The sequence below is a fragment of the Canis lupus genome, chromosome 16 (genome assembly GCF_048164855.1).
Source record: "Canis lupus baileyi chromosome 16, mCanLup2.hap1, whole genome shotgun sequence".
Classification (NCBI taxonomy): Eukaryota; Metazoa; Chordata; class Mammalia; order Carnivora; family Canidae; genus Canis; species Canis lupus.
Genome location: NC_132853.1, coordinates 25,740,888 through 25,767,787, shown reverse-complemented (window position 1 = coordinate 25,767,787; position 26,900 = coordinate 25,740,888). Strand labels below are relative to the sequence as shown.

General features: G+C 40.0%; 1 protein-coding gene and 1 long non-coding RNA gene across 12 annotated transcripts in view; one reads left to right on the top strand and one right to left on the bottom strand.

Annotated features, from left to right (window-relative positions):
* BCAS3 (BCAS3 microtubule associated cell migration factor) overlaps positions 1 to 26,900 on the bottom strand; it is a 592,168-nt gene that overhangs the window by 114,888 nt on the left and 450,380 nt on the right. The window lies entirely within an intron of this gene.
* Positions 661 to 8,891, top strand: LOC140606363 (uncharacterized). 2 transcript variants are annotated; one of them, XR_012008695.1, is made up of 3 exons: positions 662 to 727; positions 4,609 to 4,645; positions 5,838 to 8,891. It is a non-coding gene; the product is annotated as an uncharacterized lncRNA (long non-coding RNA). The 2 variants fall into 2 exon arrangements; XR_012008694.1 differs by lacking the exon at positions 4,609 to 4,645 and having other exon boundaries at positions 661 to 727.

Here is a 26,900-nt window from a genome sequence, read left to right as displayed (position 1 = left end):
AACCTATGTCAAGCGACTTGCACCGTGCTAACGCAGCAGTTCAATGGATAGTAGTGATTGCCAGTCCAAAGTGAAAGAAAGCAAACCCATAGTTGAATTCAGTAAAGATGCCGCAGAGGACACCCTCTAGGGAAAAAGATGACCTCAGGTGCCCTTAAAAGCACTAGGAGGATCAGCCAACAGGAGAAGTGATAGCAAGTGTCTGGTGTCTAGGGAGATCTCCAATATGATTGTCCTAGGCCAGTCATGATGGACAACTGCCCATTTTAAGGCTAGTTCCCTCAGAAAGAATATGAGCCTCTTCTTGGAGGTAGGCTGATGAAAGGGAGAAAAAACAAAAACAAGAAAACCAGCTCCCATGAGTGGAAAATTTAAATGGCTTCATTAAAACTCTTATACTGACCAGCCTGCTTTCTGGAGTAGCAGTTCACAGAATAGCCAGTAACCTAAGAATGGACCAGACTTAGGCACCCTCAGCTTCTCCAGTGTTAAACAGGTGATCTGTTGTCCTTGACCCCTATGGATAGGAGCTGACAATTTCTGTGCTATTAAAGTCAGAGCTGGACTCTAATAAGAACAAAGCACAAACCATACTAGAACACTGACTGTAACTCTAGGTCATAAACTGGCTGAATTTCAGTGTTCTCAAATTCTATGTGCCCTTGGAAAGAGAGATCAACACAGATTAGTTATACTCACTACTCTCAGTCTCTTCCAAAATAAAAAGGTAAATAAAAAGTAAAGATTATACTACTATTTACTAAGCAACTACACAGTAGCAGGTACTACCACTAATGCCACTCTTTTGTCTACTAGAAGGAAATATTTTAGAAGGGGCTCAGATAATAGAAAGCTCCTTTAGTATCCAATATAAAATAACAAATTTAGTCCTGATATTTAAATAAGCTGTTTAGGAGAGAAACGCAGTGTATATTTAGACCCTTGGGTTTAAGAAGGAAACTCATCTTTTAATCAGAAATGAAATAAGAATCCCCAAGAGCTCAAGGCTCACCAGAACATCTGTCAGTTTAGAATGGATTAATAAAATTAAGAGGTATGGTAAAATCTTATCTAGGGGGAATTACAAATACAAATCCATATGCTGGAATGGGATGGAAGAGTCAGTTGTCAATATTTAGCTCATGTTCTGTGATTCTTTTATCGAGCAACACCTGGCTTCCCAAATAAGCCATAGAGTGTATACTAGTCTCTGTTATATTAGATGAATCTATTAAAATTATTACCAATAAATTCCTTGTTTAGAAAATCATGGCATGAGTGAGCATCATCCTACTTACTTAATCCATTTTTTATTGTGATCAAGGGGAAGAAGCTAACATTTATTAAGTGTCTATTTGGTGCAGGCACTCTAAATGTTACTTCATTTAATTCATCCAATGGTACCATGAACAAAGCATGATTACCTGCATTCTACAGAGGTTCAGTTGGTGAAGTAATTTGTCTAAGGTCAGCAGCCAGTAAGGAAATAGCAGACCCAGCATTCAAACCCAGATAAGCCTTCCGCTAAAATTTGTGGGTTTTTTTTTAAAGATTTATTTATTTATTTGAGAGAGAGGTAGGTGAAGGGACATTGGGAGAGGGAGCAAGAATCCAAGCAGACTCCATGCTGAGTGTGGAGCCCAACATGGGGCTGATCTTATGAACCTGAGGTCACGACCTTGACCAAGGCCAAGAATCAGACACCTATCCAACTGCACCACCCAGGCACCCCTAAAATTTGTGTTCTTTTGACCATACCACACGACCTCTTGGGAATCATGCTATGTATTATATTGGCTATCTGGAGGCAAGAAGTTATAACTCCTTTCCACAATGAGTTTGAAGTCTGAGCAAAAGATACTCAAGGTTTATAAAGGCAGCATGAGGCAAAACATGATGAGTGCCACATGAGAACAGTGATTATTAAAGGCATGGACGGACATTCAGAACTCTCTGAATCTCTGACTAGATTCTGACTAGAATGATCAGGAAAGGCTAGAAGGAGGAGTCGTATTTGATCTAAACCAGGAAGGATGAGCCAGAATTCTAGGTGGCTAAAGAGAAGTATATGAAGGGACAGTGATGACAGAAGGATTGCTCAGAGGAAGGGGACGGTGTATACAAAAATATGAAAGTGGGAAGACAGAAGGCATGCTCCAGAGATGATAAATAATTAAATCTGACACAAGCAAAGGGTTTGCCTAAGGAAGGAGTGGTAGGTAACAAAAAAGGTCGGTTTGAACCAAAATGAAAATGGGAATAAACTGCCTTCAGCTTATTATTATGTATGCCAGGCACTGCGCTGGGTCAGTTCATGGAAACTGATTAGAAGAAGAAAGCATTTATTTATTTATTACATTTATTACATTTATTTATTATTTATTACAGAACAGAATCATGTTTTAAATTATTTGATTGCTCCTATGTTCCATGTCATGTTTCTCCCAGAGCATTAAACAAGAAATTAATGAATTTGGATTTCTCTTATTTGAAGGTGGCAACACTTTGTTAAAGTCTTTGGGGAGGAAAATATTTTGACATGGCCAAAATATTTGTTATCTTGGGATAAAGACTCTCCTGGGGCCACTGAAGTATTTCATTCAAAGGAAGGTGACTTGGTAAAAAGTATTCTTGAAGGAATGACTGAGGACATGGGTTGAATGCCAGAGTTCTGCCCTTTGTCAGCAATGTGATCTTAGAGGAATTTCTTTTGCTGACCTTCATCGGTAAGATGGCGATGACAACACCTACCCACAGGTTTGTTTTCAAAAAGATAAAATGTGGGTGGAAATGCTCTACAAGTATAAAGCATACTTTAAATTTTTAAAAAATCCCAAATTTTTCATTTGGTAGAGAAAATATCTTAAACTTGAGTCTACCCCCAGGAAGGCTCAGAGACATACTTATGTGCAATAATAAGGTCCATTCAGGTTTCTCAGTCCATCCCATTGAGGTTGAGGCTGAGTAACTTATTTTGGTTTCTTGTGCCATGAGATACAAACAATCTTAAAATCCTTATGTCCCTTCTGAAATGGTTATTTTTGGGTAGCTCTGTCTCTCGTTCACTGGTATATCCTACTTATCCCCTTTGGCCCCAAGACTCAATGGTTTAAAAGGCAAGAAGTGGACATCAACTTTGGTTACACAGCACTTCATAGGCAAAGTCATTACATTTTTAAAAATCAACAAAAAAGAAACTACCTCTTGATTTGAAGATATAAGACTGATGACGCCATGTAGTCTGGTCCAACTCAGGGTCACTTTGAAGGCACTTTGAAATATGGTACTTTCATGTTAAAAAGGAAGCCTCAACTATACAATGATCCATTGGCTCCCTTATCCTATGACTACCAATAGAGGCTGGCAGGAGATAGAAATCATTTACTAACTGCAAAAAGTAAAGATCAAAGTTGGAAAATAAATATGATATACTTGTGACTTGGAGTTTCAGAAAATAATCTCTCAGTTTGATGACTCACTTTTTAGGGGAAAAAGGATGGCGTGGCATCTCCTATCCCCAGAGTCTAGAAGCAAAATTGCATAGAGTTGGCAAGAAAACCTTTAATGCCTCAAACTCCCTTAGAGTCAAACCCCATCCACTTAGTAATTTATTAGGTGTTACTTACTGAACATCTAAACAATTGCCAGGAGCTTACTACAAAAACATAGTCCAGGGAAAACAAATCTGTGGTAAGGTTCTCCACATGAGGAGCTCTATCAGGAAACCATTATTCCCTAAACCCTACACACAGCATAATTGAGCAAAAAATGTTTATAAAAGTATTTCAGAGAATGAGTACTCTGATGAAAAAAACTTCACTCAAAACATACACCACACTTAAGCCAACTACTGAGATAGACATACACAGCCAAATCTCTTCTAATTTCAGGACTCACACCAAGACCACAGGGTGCAAGGATGTGTCCATTGTAGTTCCAGAAGGGTATGAAGACTTATGGGTACTGATGACATTCACCAGTGTCTGCCCATTGGTTGTCACCACTGGTTTCCCATGATGCTTTCTAGACATTGTCAAACTAACAAGGAATTTAGCAAAGCAAAATGTGGAAAACGAAAGAAAGTATATCATGGAGGCAGTTATGAGGGAAAGAAACTTGTGTGCAATCATCTAAGCTCTCTTCTTACCTTATCAGACGACCCTGAGATGAATAGTTACCTCTTGGGCTTTGTTTTTATTCTTTGGAAAATCAGAAATGTGATTAGCTGGGAAGGGTATTTCTGACAAGCACCAGGGAAAGGAAAACTTTGGTATTTTCATCCAACTCTGGGGTAGAGATGAGGATGGAGAATCTGTTCCAATCTCCGGTGGCTTCGAACAGAACAAAATCTGAAACTTCAATAAGTCATTGTGCACTTTCTGTGACAATTACAGCTCTTTGAAAACCTCCTCTAGTGCCTTCAGAACAAATTTAGATTAATGAAGCCAAACAGAGGCCCAAAGAGGAAGGTACTAAAAAGAGAAAGGGGGATAACACACAGGGCTGTTTCAGTGTAAGCAGGCAATACCAGAAATCTTAAATCTTAAAAAGGAAAAGCTAAAATATTCTAATTGAAGACTGGGATGAATTTATGGTTGATTTTTCTAGGTAGAAAATCACCAGTGGTGTTACAGCACTGTTGTTGGTAAGTATGCAAGACCTTTCCAGCAACCTAATACCAGACTTATTTTCTAATCTTACCAAATACTTGATGAAACATTTTAGAAAAACAGGAAAACCTAGGGCAACGGAGAGATAAAAGCTCAAGGAAAAGACAATTGAGGAATAAACTAAGAAAGTAATTTTACTTTCTAAACCAGCAAGCCTTATATTAAGTGAAGAAATGCACTTGTCATGGTTTTTAAAGCAATCTGAAAGTAAGTCTTTTGAATAGTACTATGTGAGGCCTCTGCTGCTCACAGAGGACACTATGAGTGTCCTTACTATGAGTAAGGCAGTAATGGACCAACAGGGTTAAATCTCTTCAAGGTTTGGAATGGAAAACAAACATCCACTTAACATGTATAGGAACTGTTTTCTAATAATACCTAAGGAAGGGTCTGGATCTTGGGGTTGTCTCCATGCTGATTGAGGAATATACGGTCACAACTGGGGTTTTAAATAAGGTGGCAGTGGGCCTGATGTAGAAGAAAGGCCAAAGGATTTAGGTCCTGTGAGTATTATCCTAAGGCTCTTCTCCAGTTTTCCTTTTATATATAAATAGGATGAGAGTTCTGGTCAATTGTGAAGTTAGGGTAAAAAAGAAATCACTGTATCTTTCTGAGCTTCAGTTTTCCCACATGTAAACAGAGGAGACTGCACTAGAATATATAATTACTCATATCTAAAGTCCCTTCTGACTAAAATTACATGACAAAGTTAGAAGAGCCAGCCTCCCCTCCCCCCCCCCCCGCCCCAACAAAAACAAACAACAACAAAAACACTTCTAAACGTCTGCCCTGCAGGTGAGTAGAACATGAGGATGGGCCTATATGAAGCACTGGCCCAGAGGTATCCATCACTCATCATCCCCTTTACTTTGCCCTTCCATCCTGGGTGTGACAGGCTACAAGTGATGGAGCTGATGTCCCCTCCTCCAAACTCCAATTCCAGAGTGTGATGAGGACACTGCAACTGTTGAAACCACAGCAGTCATAATAATGAAAATGTACATGATAGTGATAATGTCAATGTACGCCATTATGAAAGATGATACTAGCTAACATCACTGAGCCCTTCCTTCTCCAGGCCCAGGCACCATGTTACACATATTTACTCAGTCAGGCCTTCCAATAACCCTACAGGAACTTAACATTGATATTATCTCCATTTTGCAGATAAACTGAGGCTGAGACACAGAGCAGTTGGGCAGGCCTTAAGAGCTAATGGTAGAGCAATGAATCACTGGACAGCCAAAGTCCACGGAGGAGGGTGTCCACAGGGCTCCCAAATAGTACAGCAGCTGACTGTGAGCCAAGAGACAGACTCGGCCATGGGCTCTGCACCACTGCCGAGGCGGGTCCATTTCTTCATCTATCAGATGATGCCAGAGGAGGAGATAACCTTTGAGGTCCTTTTCAGCTTTGACATTCTCCATGAGAGACCATGTTCCATAAGGACTCAGCAACTGTTTGATTCCCAGGCTTTTTTTTTTTTTTTTCCAGTTCTTCATTTCTATTTTAAAAAATTGCATGTTCCCGTGGCCCTGGAATGCCTGCCTCCGGCCCCTCTGGAGCCCTGGGTTATGTGAAAGCAGCCGTGCCAAGCTGGCCCATGGGCGGGGCTGAGCCTTCCTGGCCGGCCTGTGACATGTTCCTGACGTACTGTGTGGTCAAGGAGCTGGAACTGGGGGGGTCGGGGGGGCGGCTGAATGAGGGCCAAGCCTTGCACTTCAGCTTCCTGACCTGGCAGCCATTCAGAGAGACCCCGCTAAGTGCTATTTCCTAAATACACTCTCTTTTCATAACAATCTTACCACATTGCTTTCCTTTACAAGCGCTCTTAAAAAAGGGAACTGGACTCCTTCTGGTTAATCTACACAGACTACATTTGGAAACCATCAGAAACTGAACTCTAAACAAAACGTTATTAATGCGTTGTAATCTGCCCTCTATGTTGCAGATGAAAAGAAAATGTTTTATAGTTTCAGAGCATACGTTTTAATTGCCTTTTAAGAGTGCATATACTTTTAGTACTTAGTGTTATAAAACTGTAGTATCTGTTTCTTGATAACTGTTGAGTGATCTCAGCTATTTTTATTAGTTTTTTTCCTTATCCTTTCCTCCTAAACTGCCACCCATGCAAAGTTCCTTTAGATCCAGCTTGATATAGGACTCACATATTTGAGATCTTCATTATAAATAGCTTCTTAACAACCTCCACCTCACTATAAAACACTTGTTCCTGAAAATGAGTTCTATAAACAAAGATGGAGTGGGTGGCTTTGTCTAATAATCCAGTATAGCTGGGAACCTAGCAGTCTAGCCTTTTCCCACTTGCTATGGCTTTTTTATAGGGGCCAGATGACCTACAGAGATCTGATGCTCTGCTACTTTTCTCAACTGTACAGCTTTGTCCCAAGGGACTAACATATCAGTCATCAACCCAGAGGTTTCAAGGGCAGACTCTCGGACACACCAGGATCCAGTCTTCTTTTCAGCGAGGAATCTAAAATCTATTAGCATCAGGCCAAAGTTACCAGAGGGACTGGACTCTCCTGGAGCCTGTCACTAGGCCAACAACCCCCTGAACAGCCAGGTCCCTGACAGTCTGCAGGGGCTGAGGCCTCCTCGGCTCACCTTCCAGCTGGGCAAGTAGTACCCAGCTTCAATGATATAAGGCTGAATCACAGACTTACAGGAAATGAAGTGACCTTTCGAGTTAAGAGTCTTTAGAGGCAGGGGCAAAGGATGAGGGTGTCTGGTGATCTGAATTCCTGGCTGGGAGGAAATAGGAGCATTGGGCACTGGCATCCTTGAGTAGTCAAACACTAAGCCACAAATGATAAAACCTTCTCAGGTAAATCATTCAATGTAGGAGAATGTTCAAAAAAAAAAAAAAAAACCCAAAATATCATAGATTCCCCAGGCCAGAAGGGCCCACAGAGATGATGTGGTCCATCACTCATTTTCAGGTGAGGAAACAGAAGTTGAAAGGGGCAGTAACTTGGCCAAGGTTTCACAGCTTAGGTGAGCTTAGGAGCCTGGTCTCTCGCTCTCTGACCTGGTGCTCCATCATCTACAGGACACCCATCAGTAGGTAAAGGAAGCATCACTATGAGTGATTCCATTTAGTTGTCAGAAAAGGAGAGCTTGTGCCCTTTAATTCCAGTTCCTTTTCAGAGATAGTTATCTTCCTTATCTCAAACATTAACTCAGTGTTTCGTATGGTGTCTCCAGTGCTTCACTAATGCCTTCATGACTCACTGGCTATTATGGCCTGATACAGCACACAGTGGCGCTTGGTTATAACCTTGGTTTCTGAAGCAATTTTTATGAAAAACAAGCCTTCTTCTCAGCCCCCTTCCCATCAAAACTTACACGATATATTGAGAATTCTCCCAATGGCTTAGCGGGCCCTATTTCCAAAATGCATCAGAATTTACACTATGGGAAGGAGTAGCTGTTCACACATCTCCTTCTCAACTTTAAAGTTATCAAAACTTGTATTTTAAGTTGGGTTTTCTTCCCTCCTCTGCTTTTGGTAATTTTTTTTTTTTTTTTTTTTGGTAATTTTTTTACTTCATATATGTGCCGAGAAGGAGAAATGAACTAGGGACACTGAAGTCATCTTACTACATTCAGACGACCATGAGGCAAAGCTCTCTACTGGGCCCAGGGTATGAACTTTCTAAAACACCCCAAACACACAGAAAAGACCTTTCATATAGAAAAATAAGGCCTTCCGTAACCTCTAGTTCTACAATGGTTGCTATTATTTAGTACTTTGTTTTTGGATCCTCTTCAAATCACTGATTCAACTTGATTTCTGATCCTTAATATTTGGGGCAGGTGACATTTGAGCACCCTAAGAAATCAGCTGAAAAGAAAGCTTTAAAAAGTTGGGTCATGACATTGTTGTCTTCTGTGGGTCTATCGGCTAGATATAGCAAGTCTGTCTCACTTTCAATAGATCACAGATTAAGGAGTGGTAATTACAAAAATATCAGGCAGAGAATAGCGAAATACCCCTGAAAATAACTCCTTTTACCACTATTTTAAAGCCACCTCTTAAAGAATTATCTTCTGAGACAACTGAAGCAACATGAGAGAGTTTTCTCTTATGTTAAGGGAAAGGCTTGTCATTCGGTAGCTTTTGTATTAATCAGTGCTCCTACAACAAACGGTTTCTTTGGCCAGGGACACAATTCTATGTTGGGATATGAGAGTCCCTCTCTGCTGCTCAGATGTCCTTGAGATTTCAGCAATACACTTCTTGGGTGTTTCATGACCTTTTGTGCTAGAAAATAAGCCTTTGGAGGATTAAAATTAGCTTTTCTCATCCTAGTTTAAGGAGTGCTCTGCCCTGGGAACATTTAAAAAAAAAAAAAAAAAGAAAGAAAGACAAAAAATTAAAGCCCCGGTCCTGAGCCAAATACCCAGTCTAGTGGTACTGATAATGCTCTCAAGGTTCTTATTTTAAATACAAATTTTTTGAGAGAGAGGGGGAAACAAACCATAGGAGATTCTTAACGATAGAGAAAAACTGAGGGTTGATGGAAGGGAGGTGGGCAGGGGATGGGACAGATAGGTGATGGGTATTAAGGAGGGCACTTTTTGTAATGAGCACTGGGTATTCTATGTAAGTGATGAATCACTAAATTCTACTCTTGAAATCAATGCACTGTATGTTCACTAACTAGAATTTAAATAAAAATCTGAAAATGAAAATAAAAATAAAAATGAATTTTGGGCAGCCTGGGTGGCTCAGTGGTTTAGTGCTGACTTCAGCCCAGGGTGTGATCCTGGAGACCCAGGATCGAGTCCCACGTCAGGCTCCCTGCATGGAGCCTGCTTCTCCCTCTGCCTGTATCTCTGCACCACCGCCCCACCCCCCCGCCGTGTCTCTCATGAATAAATAAATAAAATCTTTTAAAAAAATGAATTTTTGCAGGAGTAGCCTAAAAAATAGGAAAAGAACATGCATGAATTTAAACAAGTTCTCCTCTTTAAGATCAGAGAAGAATGAAATTTTATGCCACAGGTATTTGAGAGTATACTACTACTTCAAACTATTCCAAGTGGTTTGAAATATTAAAAGTGAATATACTGCCTCAAACTTCTTGACCTATAGATCGAAAGTCATCACTCACCTTGTCCTATGTATCCTAATATGGACTAAATACAATACTCAATGAAGTCCTGGTATCATATGCATTAAAGGCCTTAAAATCAGGCTATCAGAATTGATCATCTGCCACAAAATTGGCTAGATACATTTCCATGTGTTGCTCCTGGTATGACAGCTGAGGGACTCAGGTCACTGCTACTTCTTCCCTGCTGAGGACACACAAAGTGGGCGAATTCTCACCATATGGCCTTTGCCCTCTGATTTTCTATCTTACCTGTTCTCCCTAGGCCCAAGGCTCTGTGGGAATTCATGCCATTATCTTTGTTGATTTCTTTGGAAGGTCCTGGTGGGATAGGCTGCAATCATTGAATGGAGTGGTTCTTTAAATTTCCATTAAAAAAACAACAACAAACAAACAAAACAGAACAGTAGTATCAGCCATAACTTGAAAATCTATTCCTGGGATGCCTGGATGTCTCAGCAGTTGAGCATCTGCCTTCGGCTCATGTCCTGATCCCAGGATCTGGGATCACGCCCCGCATCGGGCTCCTTGCAAGGGGCCTGCTTTTCCTTCTGCCTGTGTCTCTGCCTCTCTATCTTTCTGTGTCTCTCATGACTAAATGGATAAAATCTTTCGAAAAAAAAGGAAAATCTATTCCTTTACTTCTGTACAACATAGAGAAAAATTGTATTAAATCATCCAATCCAACTCAAAAGCAAAACCAGGCCTGAAGTGCTTCAATTTTTGGGCTCAAATAGGCACCATCCATGATAGGTATGAAGAGATGGGATCAGAAGAAGTTCCCTTGGCTGTATTCATGGGGAAGGATTCAAGAAGTGCTCAGAAAGGCAAAAAGCTCTCCAAAAGAAGCTAATTCAAAAGAGATTTCCAAGTCAACATCCAAACCAAAGAGATGTGGAAAATTTCAGAAAAGCATCCTAACAAAATATCCCAACAAAGTACCCTAACTCCTTTTTGCAAACGCGCAACTGGTAGGAGCAAAGTTCCAATGTGACAGCCTTTTAAAGCAGCAAGTTGCAACCACAAGTGTGGTTGCTCTTCCAACATTATTATTATTATTTTAAATTATGGGTGGGTAGGGAAGCAAACTTAAGGGGACTGCCAGAGTTTACAAGTCCTAAGGCCTGGGAGGTAAGATACATGGAACCCAGAAGTGGGGGCCTCGTGGTAGAGAGAAGAAATCTAACCTTATTACCCAAGGTGGCTAAGATCTCTGGCCACTCGTCAGGCAGAGTATACGGCTCTATATTTGCAAAAACTGTTCAATAAAATTTTACTGGCAAGGCAAAAGAAGAAACATCTGCTCTAGTCAAGAGCATCTGTGGTCAGCAATAAGGCAGCTGGCACAGGGTCAATGCTGCTCTTGCTAGTAGGTGGTATTGTGGTCACCAGTAATTACTTTGGAGAATTTCATGGAGTCAAGGATAACTAAATGGACAAAGAACATTTTATTTTACTTTCTATCTTTAGCCCAGGAGCAAAAATTGTGACATGTTGTACAGAATTCAGAAGCCCAATGCAATTGATATTTTTTCATGGCAGAACTTTTTACCTCAAAGACTGGAAACCCTTAAATGTAAGTATTTCAAACAATATGTTCTTGACAAGTGACCTCTCCACTCATTATTTCTGATTGAACAGTTCCTGTAGATTGCATTAGTCTTTAAGTGTTTCCTTCTGAAAGATATATTATAGACTACCATAAAGAAAATGTGAAAATTATATTTAGCAAATCAATAAATGGTGCAAGTTTTTAAGAACCTCATCTTTATCAAATCTGTGTGATATCTTCAAAGTTAAATACCTCTACATTGAATGAGAATCTGGAATGTAAATAAAAATCTGTTCAATGCATGCAGTTGTGATAATTTCTCATGGAATGACGAATGTCAGAAAGTAGCAGTTAAATTAATATACACTGTACTTAAAAAATTAAACACTTGGGAAATAACCTTTTGAGCCACTGGAAAATGACAAAGTCTAAGATATTTCAATCAAGTTAATTTCAGTACCCAAGTAATGCATTTTTCCCACCAGGAACTCAATGAAAAAACAAATTAACCAAAATGGGTCTCCAAATGATGGGATAACATCAGGCTCACAGAGAACTTCATGACTGCTTGTCAGTTAGGTTATTCTACACACATACACTCAAAAGCAAAACTGGCCGCATTCATTTTAAATCATGTCAAGGCTGAATGGTTGATATTATATTAAAATGAAAGCATGACTTGCATTTCAAAGAGGAAAAGGAAATTCTCTTACGAACTAAGAGAGCTGACCTGAAACAATTGGTATAATTCAGGTACACAGGCTCCAATGAATGAGGCCATGCCAGGTAAGCCAGGCCCATGTGTTACTGGATATGTTACCTCTAGCCTATCCTTTGACCACTGGGGGCTCCTAGAATATCTTTTGAATAGTTTTGGAAGTGGAGGGAGAGACTCAGGGACTAATTTCAATCTCTTTTAACCTATTCTGACTCAACCATCTCCAGAAGGCCACCTTAGTTTCAAGTCTGGGGTCATGTTAGGTAGAGGGCTCTCCAACAACAGGGTAAGAATCCCTGGTCAGGTGAACTATGGGTGTGAGAAGGCCGGTAATCTAAATATCAGCTCTCTCTGGCACTGTGCAACCTTGGGTAGCTCACCTGAACCCTCAGAACTTCACGTTTTTTTTCACAGGTCGGAGGAGAAGGCCTTCCAGGTTTAACATTATATCAAGTCTCTAGGCCCTAACGACCTGCCCCATCAGCTCCATAACACTCATGACTTTGTACTAGGCAGTAAGTGGTACCTAATAATCTCTTGTTGCTTCTTCTTTCAATGAGACCTCACTACCATTAAAAAGAAGTACTAAATTTAGGAATTGCTTTTTTATGACAGTCCAACATCTCATATTGTTACATTAAAGCCTACCATCTGAAACCACTGAACAGCAGGCCAAGAAGTACTTTCTATAACTTTGATTTGTACATACAAATTTTCTACCAGAGAGAAAAACTGATTGACAGTAGATTGACAACTCTTCCACCTTTAAAAGAAACACTTGTATACAGATCAATAATTTGCTTAAATATTGCCTAAAGAGTAAGAATACCCTCTGAATTTTACCTATTGTTATTCTTTTTTTAAAGAATTTATTTATTTATTTATTTATTTATTTGACAGAGAAAGAGCATAAGCAGGCAGTGTGACAGGCAGAGGGAGAGGGAGAAGCAGACTCTCTGCTGAGCAGGGAGCCTGATGTGGAGCTCAATCCCAGGACCTTGGGGTTATAAACTGAGCTGAAGACAGAGGCTCGACCGCCTGAGCCACGCAGGCGCCCGTTATTCTTTTATGACATATATTTTTGCCAACTTCTAGTCACCCTGTTTCCAACTCATGTCTTTGCTTGTAATATTTCCATAGACTGAATGGACTTTCCTTATTGGTTGTTGCTGTTTTTTTTTAACCTATTGAAAACTTACTTCTGTGTCTTTTAAAGACACGACCTTCCAAAAAACTGACAAAACAAATCTTGACATATCAAATGACGGAACAGTATGCACCCATTATATGAGATTATAAGTGAATTTCTCATGAGTCTGTTGGAAGAAATTGGGATTAGTTTGTGAATGCAGTGAGAGAGACAATAATCTTAGAGGACTACGATCAACACTATTCCTTGTACTCAACTTCGGCTCAGAGAAAGTGGGATAGACCTTTTTGCAAAAAGCAGGCCTATTTACTTTCTCTTCTCTTCCATTATTAGCATAAAGAGATGGCTGAGTTGTTGTGTGTGTTCTAAATTGTGGCACGAGATGACAAGTAGGGAACAACAGAGCCAAAGGGGGGATTTGGGTGCTGGCTCTTCACACACACACACACACACACACACACACACACACACGCTGGTTCGCTGGCTTTGCCACTTGCTCCTATAAATCAGTAATGATAACAGATTCTTCACTGGCTTTTGGAATCACTTTTTCAGACAGACCAACCTGGAATGTCAAATCTACTGCTTCAGCATGTCTACTGTATGGAGGGTCCCTCAAAGCAAGACTCATTGTATTGTAATTTGGGGGTGGATTCTTTTAAAGGGTGAGAGATGGGGAGTGAGAGGGGAGGGGAGAGAGCAGACGGTTTCTCATAGCAAGAATTCTCTCATGCCCGAAGGAAAATACCCAAGTAAGAGTGGCATTTTGAAAACTAATCAAATGTCTAACCTATTTTTGCCCTTGAATTCATCAAAATCAAAAACAACATTCTACCTCTTTAGATTGCTTCTTTTGGGGGAAGGTTTTAGTTAAGATATACTTCAGTGTGTTTAAGGCTAGTTGAAAAGAAATGAGCCCTTTAGTCTTACGGCTCCCTGCTGCGGGTAAATAAATTTGGTCTGCTCAATAAGATAAGGTTGGTTCAGACTTCTTAGGGTATGTGTGCTAAGTTTTAATGAGCATCAGCTACAACTCATTACTTTTTAATATCATGGTAGAGTAGGAAAAATAAGGACTTTGGAGTTGGAGAAACCCAGGTCCAAACCCTGTCCTTATCAGCTATCTTCTCTTAGGTCAGTTCTCTTACTTGTGAAATAAAAATATTATTTTTGAGGATAGGAAATTATGTATATAAAGTGACAATCATGGAGTCCATATTCAATAAATGGTAGCTTCTGCTATGACTATTATTTTATTTTTTATGACTATTATTTTTAAATTATTATTATTATTATTATTATTATTATTATTATTATTATTTTTGAGATGGCATGGTTACACTTCCCAGGCACTCAAAGGTGTTGGCATGCTTCCTACTCTAAAGTACTGGTCAGCAGGACAATGTAACAACCCCCCATCAACATAGTATTATCTTATACATATTTAATACTCAAATGTAAGACTTTTAGTCCTGTAAACTTCCAACACAACAGCTATGGTTTCACATACCTGAGTGTTCTTTTAAAAAAATATATTCACATTTAAAAGGTCAAGTTGTAAAGCCATTTGATTAAAATAGTAATGAAAGAGTAAACATTAACTCACAATTTCTCCTTTGGTCTTTACTATGCCAAGTGGTACCACCTCCAGAATAAGTTGCACCTTAAGACATTTTAAGATTATCTTGATTAAAATCTTTAAGTCCTTAATTTTAAGTAGGGAAAACCTAATCTCCAAAAGCCAAGTTTAATACTTTTAGCATGATCTAGATCTTAACAGTAGCAAGTTATCCTCTGTTACTCCTAAAAGATTAACACGTTGAAACATGATCACCCAAAGTAAATGAAGTTCCCTTATTATATTAATTTCAGAGCCACGGATAAAATGCAAATAATTAACATTAGAAAGGAAGAATTGCTCATCATTAGGCTACTGTCATGACCAAAAGCATCCTAAGTCATAGAAAGCTTGTCTCTGGAATTTCAACAGTTTTCTCCAAGGTGTCAGAGCTATCTGTTAGGAGCCTGGCACGGTGAATTAAAAAACAAAACAAAGCAAACAAATGACCCCCTTCCCTGCCCTAATTTGTATGGCTTTCTTCTTGAGCACATAACTGTCCTTCATGGTGATGCTGTTCAAGCTGGTATGTCTGATGAGGGAATTTGTTGTAAGCCAAGCTCAAGAAGGATTGTTGGTGTCCGTTAATTCCTCCCTATAATATGGTAACCTGCTATTTTATTCACTCTTGCTTTTGCTTTTCAAAAAGAAGCTCAAGAAAGCAGTACCTGATCTTCCCATAAGAAGTGTAGACCCAACCTATCTGCCATACATAGGAAAAAATGCCACAGAAATATGCTATATTGCTTTTATTTTTAAAAATATCCACTAATAAATTTAAAAATCTGAAGCATCCAAGCATTTGGATTTCTTATTTGTTTGCCTGGACGATCTGTAATATCCATTTTGATTTTTGCTATTTCTAGCCATGCAGCCATCACCGGAGCTGGCCTCAGGGCCCTGAGAGGAAATCTGGCTTCCACCTCTGGGACACACGTTCCAGTGCTTATGTCTGACTGACCCTGCCAATCACCCCTCCCAGAAGCCACAAGCCTGGCTTACAATAACAGAGTATATCAAAGAGGACAGGAAAGAAAACAAGACAGTGGCAGGGTCAGCGGAGGATAAGAAGATGGTGAAGATGCCCTATGGAAACCAGGAAGTGTGGAACCATATTCTAATAGTGTCAAATGCGTTTCTCAGAAAAGGCAACGTCATAAATGCACAAGACCTTAACTGCCCAAGTCAGTTCTGCACTACTGTAAAATCACCATCAGAAGTAACTAGGAGAGCAGATTATCTTGTTTGAAAGAACTTGTCAAGAAGAAAGACTCTTGTTCATACGAACTTATTACAGCTCATATGCGTCCACCAACTCAAAGTGTTCATTTTAAGTGTATAACTGATCTCTGATCATCCATGTCCAGTAATTGGCTTCACTCTAGCCATCCAAGTCAAGGGCAGTGATAATTCATTAGAATTAAGCTTCTTGATTCCATATATAAATATGCCAATCCATTTGGCATTCTGATCATAGATTTGGCAAATTAAAATGGCATAGAGAGTAGAACAGAAAAGTGGGTAAGTGCTGGGCAGTGGGGATGAGAGGCAGTTGTCTATACTCAGCCTAGGTTTGAATCTTGACTCTGCCATTTATGGACTGTATGATCTTGGGAAAGTTCTGGGGTTTCTCTGAATCTCAGGCTTGAGGAGAATTATTATAAGGACTCACTGTCCCGACAGATGGTAGACTTTCACTATACGTTAACTTATCAGTAGAGACAGCTGTGTAAAAATGAAACATAACTTTTATTGGCTTTTTGAGGTGCCAAATAAAGGCCACCCTCTTAGCCCTGGCATCGTCAGTCTACTGTTAGTCCCAATCTACCCCTTCAGACTTCTCACATCTACTCTCCAACTCTCCTGCCTTGACTCCTTTGTTTGTGCCGTTGCTCTGCATAAAATCACCTTGAGGATCACCTTTAAAGATTCAAGCCTACCTTCCCTCAAAGTTACTTCAAATGATACCTTCTTCAAAAAGCTTCATTTTCCACCCCTCACCCCCAGCTAAATTACTCATAATACTTTGTGACCTTCTGACAACTGACTGTTTCATGCTATCTATGATAGCCTTCTATACACAAACATACCTTGGAGATATCACAGGTTTGGTTCCAGACCACAATGAAGGGAGTCAAATGACTTTTTTTTTTGGTTTCTCAGTGCATTTAAAAGAGGTGTTTACACTACACTGTAGCCGATTAAGTATGCATTAGCATTTTATCAAAAAAAAAAAGAAAGAAAGAAAGAAAGAAAGAAAGAAAGAAAGAAAGAAAGAAAGAAAGAAAGAAAGAAAGAAAGAAAAAGAAACCGGACAGCGGCTTCAGTGGCTCAGTGGTTTAAACTGCCTTCGGCCCAGGGTGTGGTCCTGGGGACCGGGGATTGAGTCCCACATCAGGCCTCCCTGCATGGAGCCTGCTTCTTCCTCTGCCTGTGTCTCTGCCTCTCTCTCTCTCTCTCTCTCTCTGTGTCTCATGAATAAATAAATCTTAAAAAAAGAAAAATAAAAAGAAACCACTGTACATATCTTAGTTTAAAAATACTTTATTGCTAAAAAATGCTAACCATCATCGGAACTTTCAGCAAGTCCTGGTCACCAATCACAGATCACCATAACTAATGTAATAATAATGAAAACTTGAAATACTGTGATAATTACCAAAATATGACACAGACACAAAGTGAGCAAATGATGTTGGAAAATGGCACCAACCGACTTGTTCGATGCAGGGTTGCCACAAACTTTCAATTTGTAAATAAAACAAAAAACAAAAAACCGTAAATAAAACAAAAAACAAAAAACGCAGTATCTGCAAAGTGCAATAAAGCAAAGTGAAACGGAATGAGAAGTGCCTGTATAAACAGAGTATCTAGCAGAAGTCTTTGTCCACAGTAGCACTTAATAGATGTTGGTTAAAGGAATAAACAGATCACAATTATTGTCTCTTCAATATAAAATCTAAGAAAATGAGCAATGTGCCTTCATCACTTCACCACTTCCCTACAGAACACCACAAAAGTGCCACTGCCTATTAACTCTGGCGGGATGGGAGACATAACTGGCCACGAGTCCAAGCCATGAGAGTTGGCACTTTTCTCTTTGTGTGTAAGGAGTTAAGCTGAGTCCTGGGGAGATACAAATCTCTGGTTTTATTGTTCATGAGGCTGCCCGACAAACGAAGATCCAGCTGCAATTGTAACATTCCAAGCTCATAAGGCGCCAAGTTTTACTAACTATAATTTAACTGGTCCGACTGCTGCAGTCCAAATTCTTGTTTGGATAATCAGCCTTTGTTTGAATATGTTCAAAAACAGCACAGGCTAGCATTAGCCTCTGGGTATGTCATGTGAGCTGATTACCCCGTGGCTCCCAGTAGCAGAAACTCATACACAAGAGGAGGGTTATTTTCCTAGTATTGCTGTTAGGCTAACATATAATCAGTCCCTCCCTCTCCCCCAGACTCCACAGCTCTTCCGCAGCCTCCCCTGACCGTTTTTCTCCTGTCTTTCTTCCTCCTCTTTTTTTTTCTTTTCTTCTTCTTCTCTCTCTTTTTTTTTTTTTTTTATATAATTCAAAAGTCTTCTTTCCAAGTTCAAACAAAGTTTAAAGGTGAAAAGGTCAAGAAAGTTTCATGGCCGTGGCTGTTTAGAAAGGGTAGCACTAACTGGGGTCTCTAGCTCAGCCTCTACTAAAGGCTCAAGAATCTCATATTTCACTGTATTTCTGCAGCGCCCAGTCGCCTTGACACAATCTGTTTGGAATGAAATTAAGCCCTTGTTAATAATTTTTAACATAACAGAATAATAACTTCACCTGCCAAGCAATCATTTCATACATAAGCAACTCAAGTGGCTCATTTGTTTAAAAAAAAAAATCCAGGTTCTCAAAATTGTACATTTTCACCGAAGGGCACTCATTTGGGATCTGCCCAGCCTGCCTGTCTACAAGTCATTTGGCTGTAACTGGCCAAGGATTCTGGAAACTCTGCACCTATCTTGCTACTTGGGCCTCAGTCTGACCATTCTCAAAGAGCCCCCATGAGTTAACACACTTAAAGTGCTTAGGACAGTGCTTGGCTGATAGAAAATGCTAAACAGTATTTGCTATTATTATTTTGGGGGAGAAATCCTGACTCAGAGCTACAGATCTAACAGTTGGTGGAAAAACTGCTCCCTGGGAAGACCAAGCTCAGAAGAGGCCAGCATGATTAGCTATTGGTACACGGGTTGGCAAAATGCTACAGAAAGGGAAGGGAAGGTGGGGGCTCTAAACTGGTCTGGAATTGTCCGTGTAAATCTGGTTGCAGCAGCTTCTGCATTGCTAGGGGGAAGCCCACCAAAGGAGAAGGAAACTCTGCTCCCTGGGAGGGAGATCTGTTTATTTTGCAATTAACAACAGCAGAGGAACCCTTTCTGAAGTTTTTCCTGGAAGGCTCAGAGTTTAATCCTATACAACAGTTTGGTATTGAATCTGTAAGGTCTTGGTGGAGATGACAGGTAGAAATCAGAGTGTTTCAGATGTGGCTCTGGTTAGAGAGACATAGGGAACCAGGGAAAGCCCTTCTGGGGCCCAAATTCTGAACCATGCAGGCATCTGGGACTTGGAAAGGAGAGGAAGAAAAAAAAAGGAGCTGTACACTAGCACTCCATGGGAAATACATACAAATGAGGTCTACTGGTTGAAGGTTTATCACACTTACTGCTCCTCTGCATTCTTGCTCCAAGCATTCCGGGACAAAGGAAGAGGCCTTCTATTGTGAATTTCCATAACTTGTAAGAGTCATATGTTTAGACTTGTATTCATCTTTAATATCAATGAATTATATCTTCTACTAACTTAAATCATGCTGAAATTTAAGACCATTTTTTCCCCTGCTTTGGGTACTGAGGAGGGAAAAAAAAACCAGACCCACTGATATTAATAATGCTCAATTCACATTAATTAGAATTATAGAATGCCACAGCTGGAAGAGCTCTTAAAGAAAGATCAAATAAAGTAGAAATGCCTCGGGGGTCAGAGCTGAGGCCAGAGAAGGATTTTCCCTGAACCCTCCACTAACAAAACATCGCCACTTGTATCTGTTTTACATACTGGGGTCCTGTATAGAATTTCACTAGAAAAAAGTCTCTGCTGTTGGGGAGGAAGGTTTAAGAGGGAGGTCTCAAAATCAAAAAGCTGATCCAATCCTTTGATTTTAAAGTTAAAGAAACATAAGACAGGAAGGTTATGACTTGCCCAAGGTCTCTCAGTGAGTCCAGGACAGGGTAAGCCAAGAATCCCTTTCCAGTCTTGGTTTCTGTAATCCACTCTCAGCCACGGCTGGAAAGCACTCGATCCACCTTCTGACCCCAGCCTAACTCTATGCCACATGCCTACGTCATTCATCTCACTTCATCTCATCACACGGCATTTTATCATCTCACATCATCATGAGAAAAAGAAGAGTGAATACAACACAGTAAGATGTTTTGTGTGTGAGAGAGACCACATTCATGTAACTTTGATTACAGTGTATTGTTATAATCATTCTTATTGTTAGTTCTTATTAATCTCTTACTGTACCTCATTTATAAATTACACTTTATCATTGGTATGTAGGTATAGAACAAATCACGGTTGTTGGCTGAACCCCTTATAGGGTTCAGTATGATCCATGGTTTTAGGCATTCACTGGAGATCTTGGAACATATCCCTCCAGATAAGGGGGAACTACCATATGCTTCATCTTCAAATCATGTCTGTCTACTTCACCTTGTAGGGAAGCCCTCCATTTACTTTTTTGATTACAAAACTGCAACCTAAAAAGAAACAATTCTTAGAAATTTTTTACTGGTGCAATAAGTCACATTAACAATCATTTTTTAGATATGGACAATGAACTAAAACAAGCCTGGTTGATGGCCATCTTTAGTTGTAAAATCACTTCTGCTAAAGCCATTAGCAACAAAGTGTTCTAGGCGGCTCACATTTTACAACAAAATCTGTAAAAGCCTGGGGTCAGAACTCTTCCCTGGGGCTCTAAGGTGTGAAGCTTCCGAAATGAAGCTTGGACATTCAGAACTTTCCCAACCAGTTCTAATCTTCACCACCTCCTTTCAGTTATCCCTCAAAGAGTGTTGTTAGATAATATGGAGGGGGGAAAAAAACACACCCAGAAGAAAGTATTTTTAGCCTCTTCGTAAGTGGTGACAAAGTTTATCGCACTCCAACTCAAATTAGTCACACAGGTTAGTCCCAGGGGACAGCAGTCTGGCTACAGATCATTGCAAAGGAATGACTTCTTGGAGGCCTAAAACAAACACTTAGGCACATGGTTCCATCTGGAAATATAGTCAAATAGAAGCAAATTCCATGAAATTCCCAACTGATGCAGGCAACATAATTTTGTATCTTACCATAGTAGTTTGAGCTAGCTGCTGTTGTCTGCTAAATGGATATACAACTATGAGATAATAATAAGGAAAATAATTATTTTAATAATAATAACTATTATTTCCAATATGCATAATCACAAGGGCTGAAGGTGCCAATAAAGCAGCCATGGAGGGGATCCCTGGGAGGCTCAGCGGTTTAGCACCTGCCTTTGGCCCAGGGCATGATCCTGGGGTCCCGGGGTTGAGTCCCATGTTGGGCTCCCTGCATGTTCCCTCTGCCTGTGTCTCTGCTTCTCTCTCTCTGGGTCTCTCATGAATAAAAAAATGGAATCTTTAGAAAAAGAAAAAAGAAAAAAAAAAGAAAAAAGGAAGCAGCCATGGAGAAGAGAGAGGACATCTAAGAATAAAATAGGACTTGCAAAGAATTTCCCACCATTTTAGTTCTTTTTCCTTCTAAGAAAGAGAGAATTGGTTCTGGATCCTTGGGATGAAGCTCAGGCACTTAAGGCTTTTAAAGATCTTCTTTACAAGCAATAAGGTTTTCAGGGCAGAACTAATACACAGGCCATGGATTGGTTATACTCAAGGCCTGCCAAACTGCCATAAATACAAGGAAGATTTCAACTTGAGACTCTGTTTCTTTGTCCATAAAAGACAAACACTCCCTTCATTCAACTCAGTATCTAGGATCTGCTAGATACTGATTTTGAGAGAAATGAGCCCCCCACTCTTGTTTGCCAAAATGTATCTGGTGATGAAACATTACCACCAGTATCTATACTTACATAAAGCATACATGCTTATCCCAAATTAATTGTTTCCCAGCTATCCGGGAAACTAAGTGCACTGCACATGAATAAGTCATAATTACTAACTTGGTGGAATATTTTCAAACCTATTTTCTTATTTCTTCTGAATATAGGATTCTTTTTATTTTATTTATTTATTTATTTATTTATTTATTTATTTATTTATTTATTTATTTATTTTTATTGATGAGAGACACACAGAGGGAGGCAGAGACATAGGCAGAGGGAGAAGCAGGCTCCTTGCAGGGAACCTGATGTGGGACTCGATCCCAGGACCCAGGGATCACAACCTGAGCCAAAGGGAGATGCCCAACCACTGAGCAACCCAGGTGTCGCTTGAAGATAGGATTCCTCAATGCCCAGCTTGATTCTGTATTATAGATTTGAAGCTCAACAACACATGGCTTAAAAATACCTTTGCCACTTCATAGTTTATAAGCTTGAGCAGGGCAGCTGGGGTGGCTCAGTGGTTAAGCACTGCCTTCAGCCCAGGGCATGATCCTGGAGCCCTGGGATTGAGTCCCATGTCGGGCTCCCTGCATGGAGCCTGCTTCTCCCTCTGCCTGTGTCTCTGCCTCTCTCCCTTTCTCTCTCTGTCTCTCATGAATAAATAAATAAAATAAAAATAAAAAATAAAAAATAAACTTGAGCAAGTGCCCACACTTAAAAAACCTGTTTCTTATCTGTAAAACAGGAACAAAAGAAAGCAATAATAATGATATAAAAACAAACAAACAAACAACCCTACCAATGCTTGTGTTATTGCCCTATTTCTGGGGCATGTAGTGGTGGGCTGGGGAAGGCTTATTTACTTGGAAATTTTAACAAAAAAAGTTCAGTAATTTGGCAAATAATTTATATATTGAAACATATGCATTGTGGAAGAGAATATAATATCAACACTAATTTGAAGATAGAATCCTAGCTCCAAAAAAAACTTTTTGGTAACAGACAAGGCTGTGGCTCCAGAACTAGGGTCTAGGTAAACCGAACCCTATGCATCCCTCCTCTGGTATGCGATGTACTATAATGGAGAAGCTTTAGAAGCACAAGAGTGTGGTCAGCCCACTACGGCTGGGCTGCCTAAAAGAAAAGTTACTGTATTTAGACACAGAAAATAGATCTGTGACTTCAAAGGTGACACCTCTCATTCTTTAGGATAAGATCCAATGATTTTGGAGAATTCTGTCCTTATTGGACCTACTACATTAGTACTTTCCAATCCTTTTAAAAAACGCTATAAATTATGGTTTCCTGTTAAGGCAGCTCTTTGGTTAAAGACTTCAATGTGTCTATAGTCTCTTTCATGATTTCTCAACACTAAAGGGGCTTAAAAATCTCAAAGCCAAATAAGAAAGGCCTCCAGAAACTGTTCAAGGCTTCAGTTAAGAGCCGGGGGACTGGACCTACACACAGGAGTCGCACTTGGCCAAACGAGGAAGGTTCTATTGCCAGTATCTACTGGACCTGGGGTGTAAAGCAAGAACATACAGGAATGAGGGGCGTCTGGGTGGTTCAGTAGGTTAAGTATCTGCCTTTGACTCAGGTCATGATCCCGAGGTCCTGGGATCAAGCCCCACATCGGGCTCCTTGCTCAGCAGGGAGTTTTGCTTCTTCTTCTCCCTCTGCCTGCTGCTCCCCCTGCTTGTGCTCTCTCTCTCTCTCTCTCTCTCTCATTGTCAAACAGATAAATAAAATCTTTAAAAAAGAAAAAATAATAACATGCAGGAATGAGTGTATAGGAAGAAGCATTCTTAGGAAAACAAGGTGCAAAACTTTTCAGGATTGAAAATCTGAAAAGAGAGTCTCCAGGTGAGAAGGAAAGGCATGGCTACCCCCGTGGCGAAGCCTTTGCACTTTATGTCCGGGGTTAGGGGTGTTGTTCAGTCCCAAGTAAGAGGAAAAGTGCTGCTAACATCGCTGTATAAGCTGGTCTTCCCTTTATAAAGGCTCAAGGACTGGTTGGCAAAACTCTCTTTCTATGTCGACCTTAGTGCAGATTTTACATAAAACTGAGGAGACAGCAAAAGCAAACACTTTAGAAAATATGAATAGCAAAGCAACTCCTGCTTCCCAAGTACGGGTTTCTTATTCTGGAAATCTCTCCTCAGAGTAGCAAGAATGGTTCTGAGTTGAGGCCAGTGTGCTCTAACCTGACACATGGGCAGAACTCTCTAGGACCTTTGTCTGATCTCTTCTTGCTCAGCTTTGGCCCTTCTCTCAGGCATGTGACCTCCAGCACATGAGGTTCTCCCCAGCAGATGGGACTATCTCTGTGGTCTCCTTGTTCATCTCACCTTATTCAAGGGCAAATATGAATCCTTCACCCACCCCCCACCTCCAAGCTAAAGCCTTTTCTGTTTCCAATCTCCCACACTCCCTACAGTTGCTCTGTCCTCAGTGATCATTTCAGGTACAACAGCAGTAGTGACTAGCACCTACCCAAAGAGGCCAAATGAATGACCTTAATCTGGGGTCTAGGGATGCATTTCAGGGGGTCTTGATATCCCTGACAGCAGGTGTGATATTAGTGTGAGTGTCTGTACATATTTTCCTGGAGGGGACTCCTCTCAATTTCACTAGCTTCTCAGAGCGGTCTATGACACCAAGACACTAATAACTGATGGCCTAACCTTTCCAAGTTTAGGTTATAGAACATGTACCCTTGTAGAACAGTCTGTGAGGGCTCATTCAGGTAATTCCTCTATCCCTAAGGAGAAAAACTTACTCAGCCTGACTAACAGTATAACATTAGCTTAGCTGTAGAGTAACTGTAACTTACATAAAGAGCAGGAGCCTACCCAGGTAAAACGCCTCAGGAATGTCCGACCTGGAACCCTTCTCCTCATTCTCATCATTCTCTACCCAGAGGCTCACATCAGAAGGACATGCCAGAGCATATTTTATCATAGGCATGATCTAGTTATCCAGACTTCTGGCTGTGAGAACTGGAAGCAACAAATTAAAAAGTTAAGAAATGATCGAGGCAGGTAGTACACTGATAGAAGAAAACAACTTTGTCTCTCTGAGCCTCAATCCCCTCCTATGTAAGGTGGATACAGGACAGCTATCTCACGGGGTCGCTGTCGGGGCTGAAGGTCCAACATAAAGCTATGTGCATCTGGCACATATTACATAGTCAATAAAAGATTTCTGTCTGGTTCTCTTTCTCTAAGAGAGAAGGTTATCAGTCTTGATGGCAGAAAGACAAAGAAAAGTTACAGGAAATACACATGAGCACTGAAGCTATTTTGCATCTGGGGAAGGATACAACATTAAAAGAAACCCTCAACATTTAAGATCTACGTGCCAGTACAATAGTGTATGCTTATCACAATGAGTCATTCAACACGATTCAACTGAGAACTGCATGCATGTCTGTTATAGAGAGGCCCTGTCCTAGATCAAAGTGTGTTTAAGAAGTAAGCAAGCATAAAATCCACTTGAGAAAGGTGTACATACAAAAGGTTAAGACTTTATTTATTTATTTTTAGATTTTATTTGTTCATGAGAGGCAGAAAGAGAGAGAGAGAGAGAGAGAGAGGCAGAGACACAGGCAGAGGCTCCATGCAGGGACCCCAACGCGGGACTCGATCCTGGGTCTCCAGGATCAGGCCCGGGCCAAAGGTGGCACTAAACTGCTGGGTCACCGGGGCTGCCCAAGGTTAAGACATTTTTAAAAAATATCTGAGCATGTTCTCCAACTATGCACAAAAAGATGATGTGTTAATATAATTTAAATGCTTTAAATATTGTCAGTCTTTTTTTCTGACAAGCTGGAATTATCTGGAAACAGGATAGATATTTCCTGGACTGTCTACAGGGAGGATTTGAACCCAACAGCAAGAATGTCAAAATCTAAAAAAAATAAAAATTAAAAATAAATAAATAAATAAAAAAGAATGTCAAAATCTATACAATAGACACTATTTGTGATCAGCAGGCATTTTAGAAACCATGCTGTATTTTTGAATGTATAACAAGTATCAAATCAGAATTAGCATGTGATAGAGAAAAAAGTGAACCTTAATCAACAAAGGTGGAATGATATATTCTGTAGCTGAATATAGGTGGCTAGTAGCCTCCATAATACCACATGTAAAGGAAATAAATTCTTCTAACAATGACTAATAATTAAGCTCCCACCTTCCCTTCCTTGGTTATACCCATTTCAAATGGGAATAAATATCCTCCTTCATCACCATTTTAGGTCCTGCTAAAGTCTTAGGTAGAAAAAGAAGCTGGGAGAGTCAACTGATTACACGTGCATCAAGTACAAGCACATAGACATGTTTCTGGATTGTAGGGATAAGATGCTCTGGGCTTATTACTGCTCCTTGATCCACAGAGATTTAAGGATCTGGTTTCAATTAGATTCTTTAAGCTAGTAAAACTACATCCATAAAGACATACGTATAGAAGAACTTAAAACTAAGATAATTAAGATGCTGAGGAAACTGATGAATTCCATTCTTTCTCCTTCTCCTTCTTTATCACCCTTTGCCATCCAATTGAAAGAAGAAAGAAGGGCCTTATGATTTTGTGAATTAACCAATGGTGGCAAAATTAAATAAACTAAACTAAAAGGATCCTAACAAACTGAGCACTGATATAGTGAATCTATGGGGAGGAAGTGTACAAGTTCATGACCTTTGACACAGTGGTCACTGGCTAAAACCAACACAGGCATAAAAGGTAAACTTCAGAAGCAATTGGAATTAGATCAGTACGGGGGATTCAGATGGCCATGTATTAAATGAAAGAGAGTAACTGTTATATTGAGCATATAATCTGTGTTTCTCTAAAGCTGTTAGGCCTATACAAAGGCAGGCTTGGTCAAGAAGGAATAAAAGGAGAGATTAGTCTT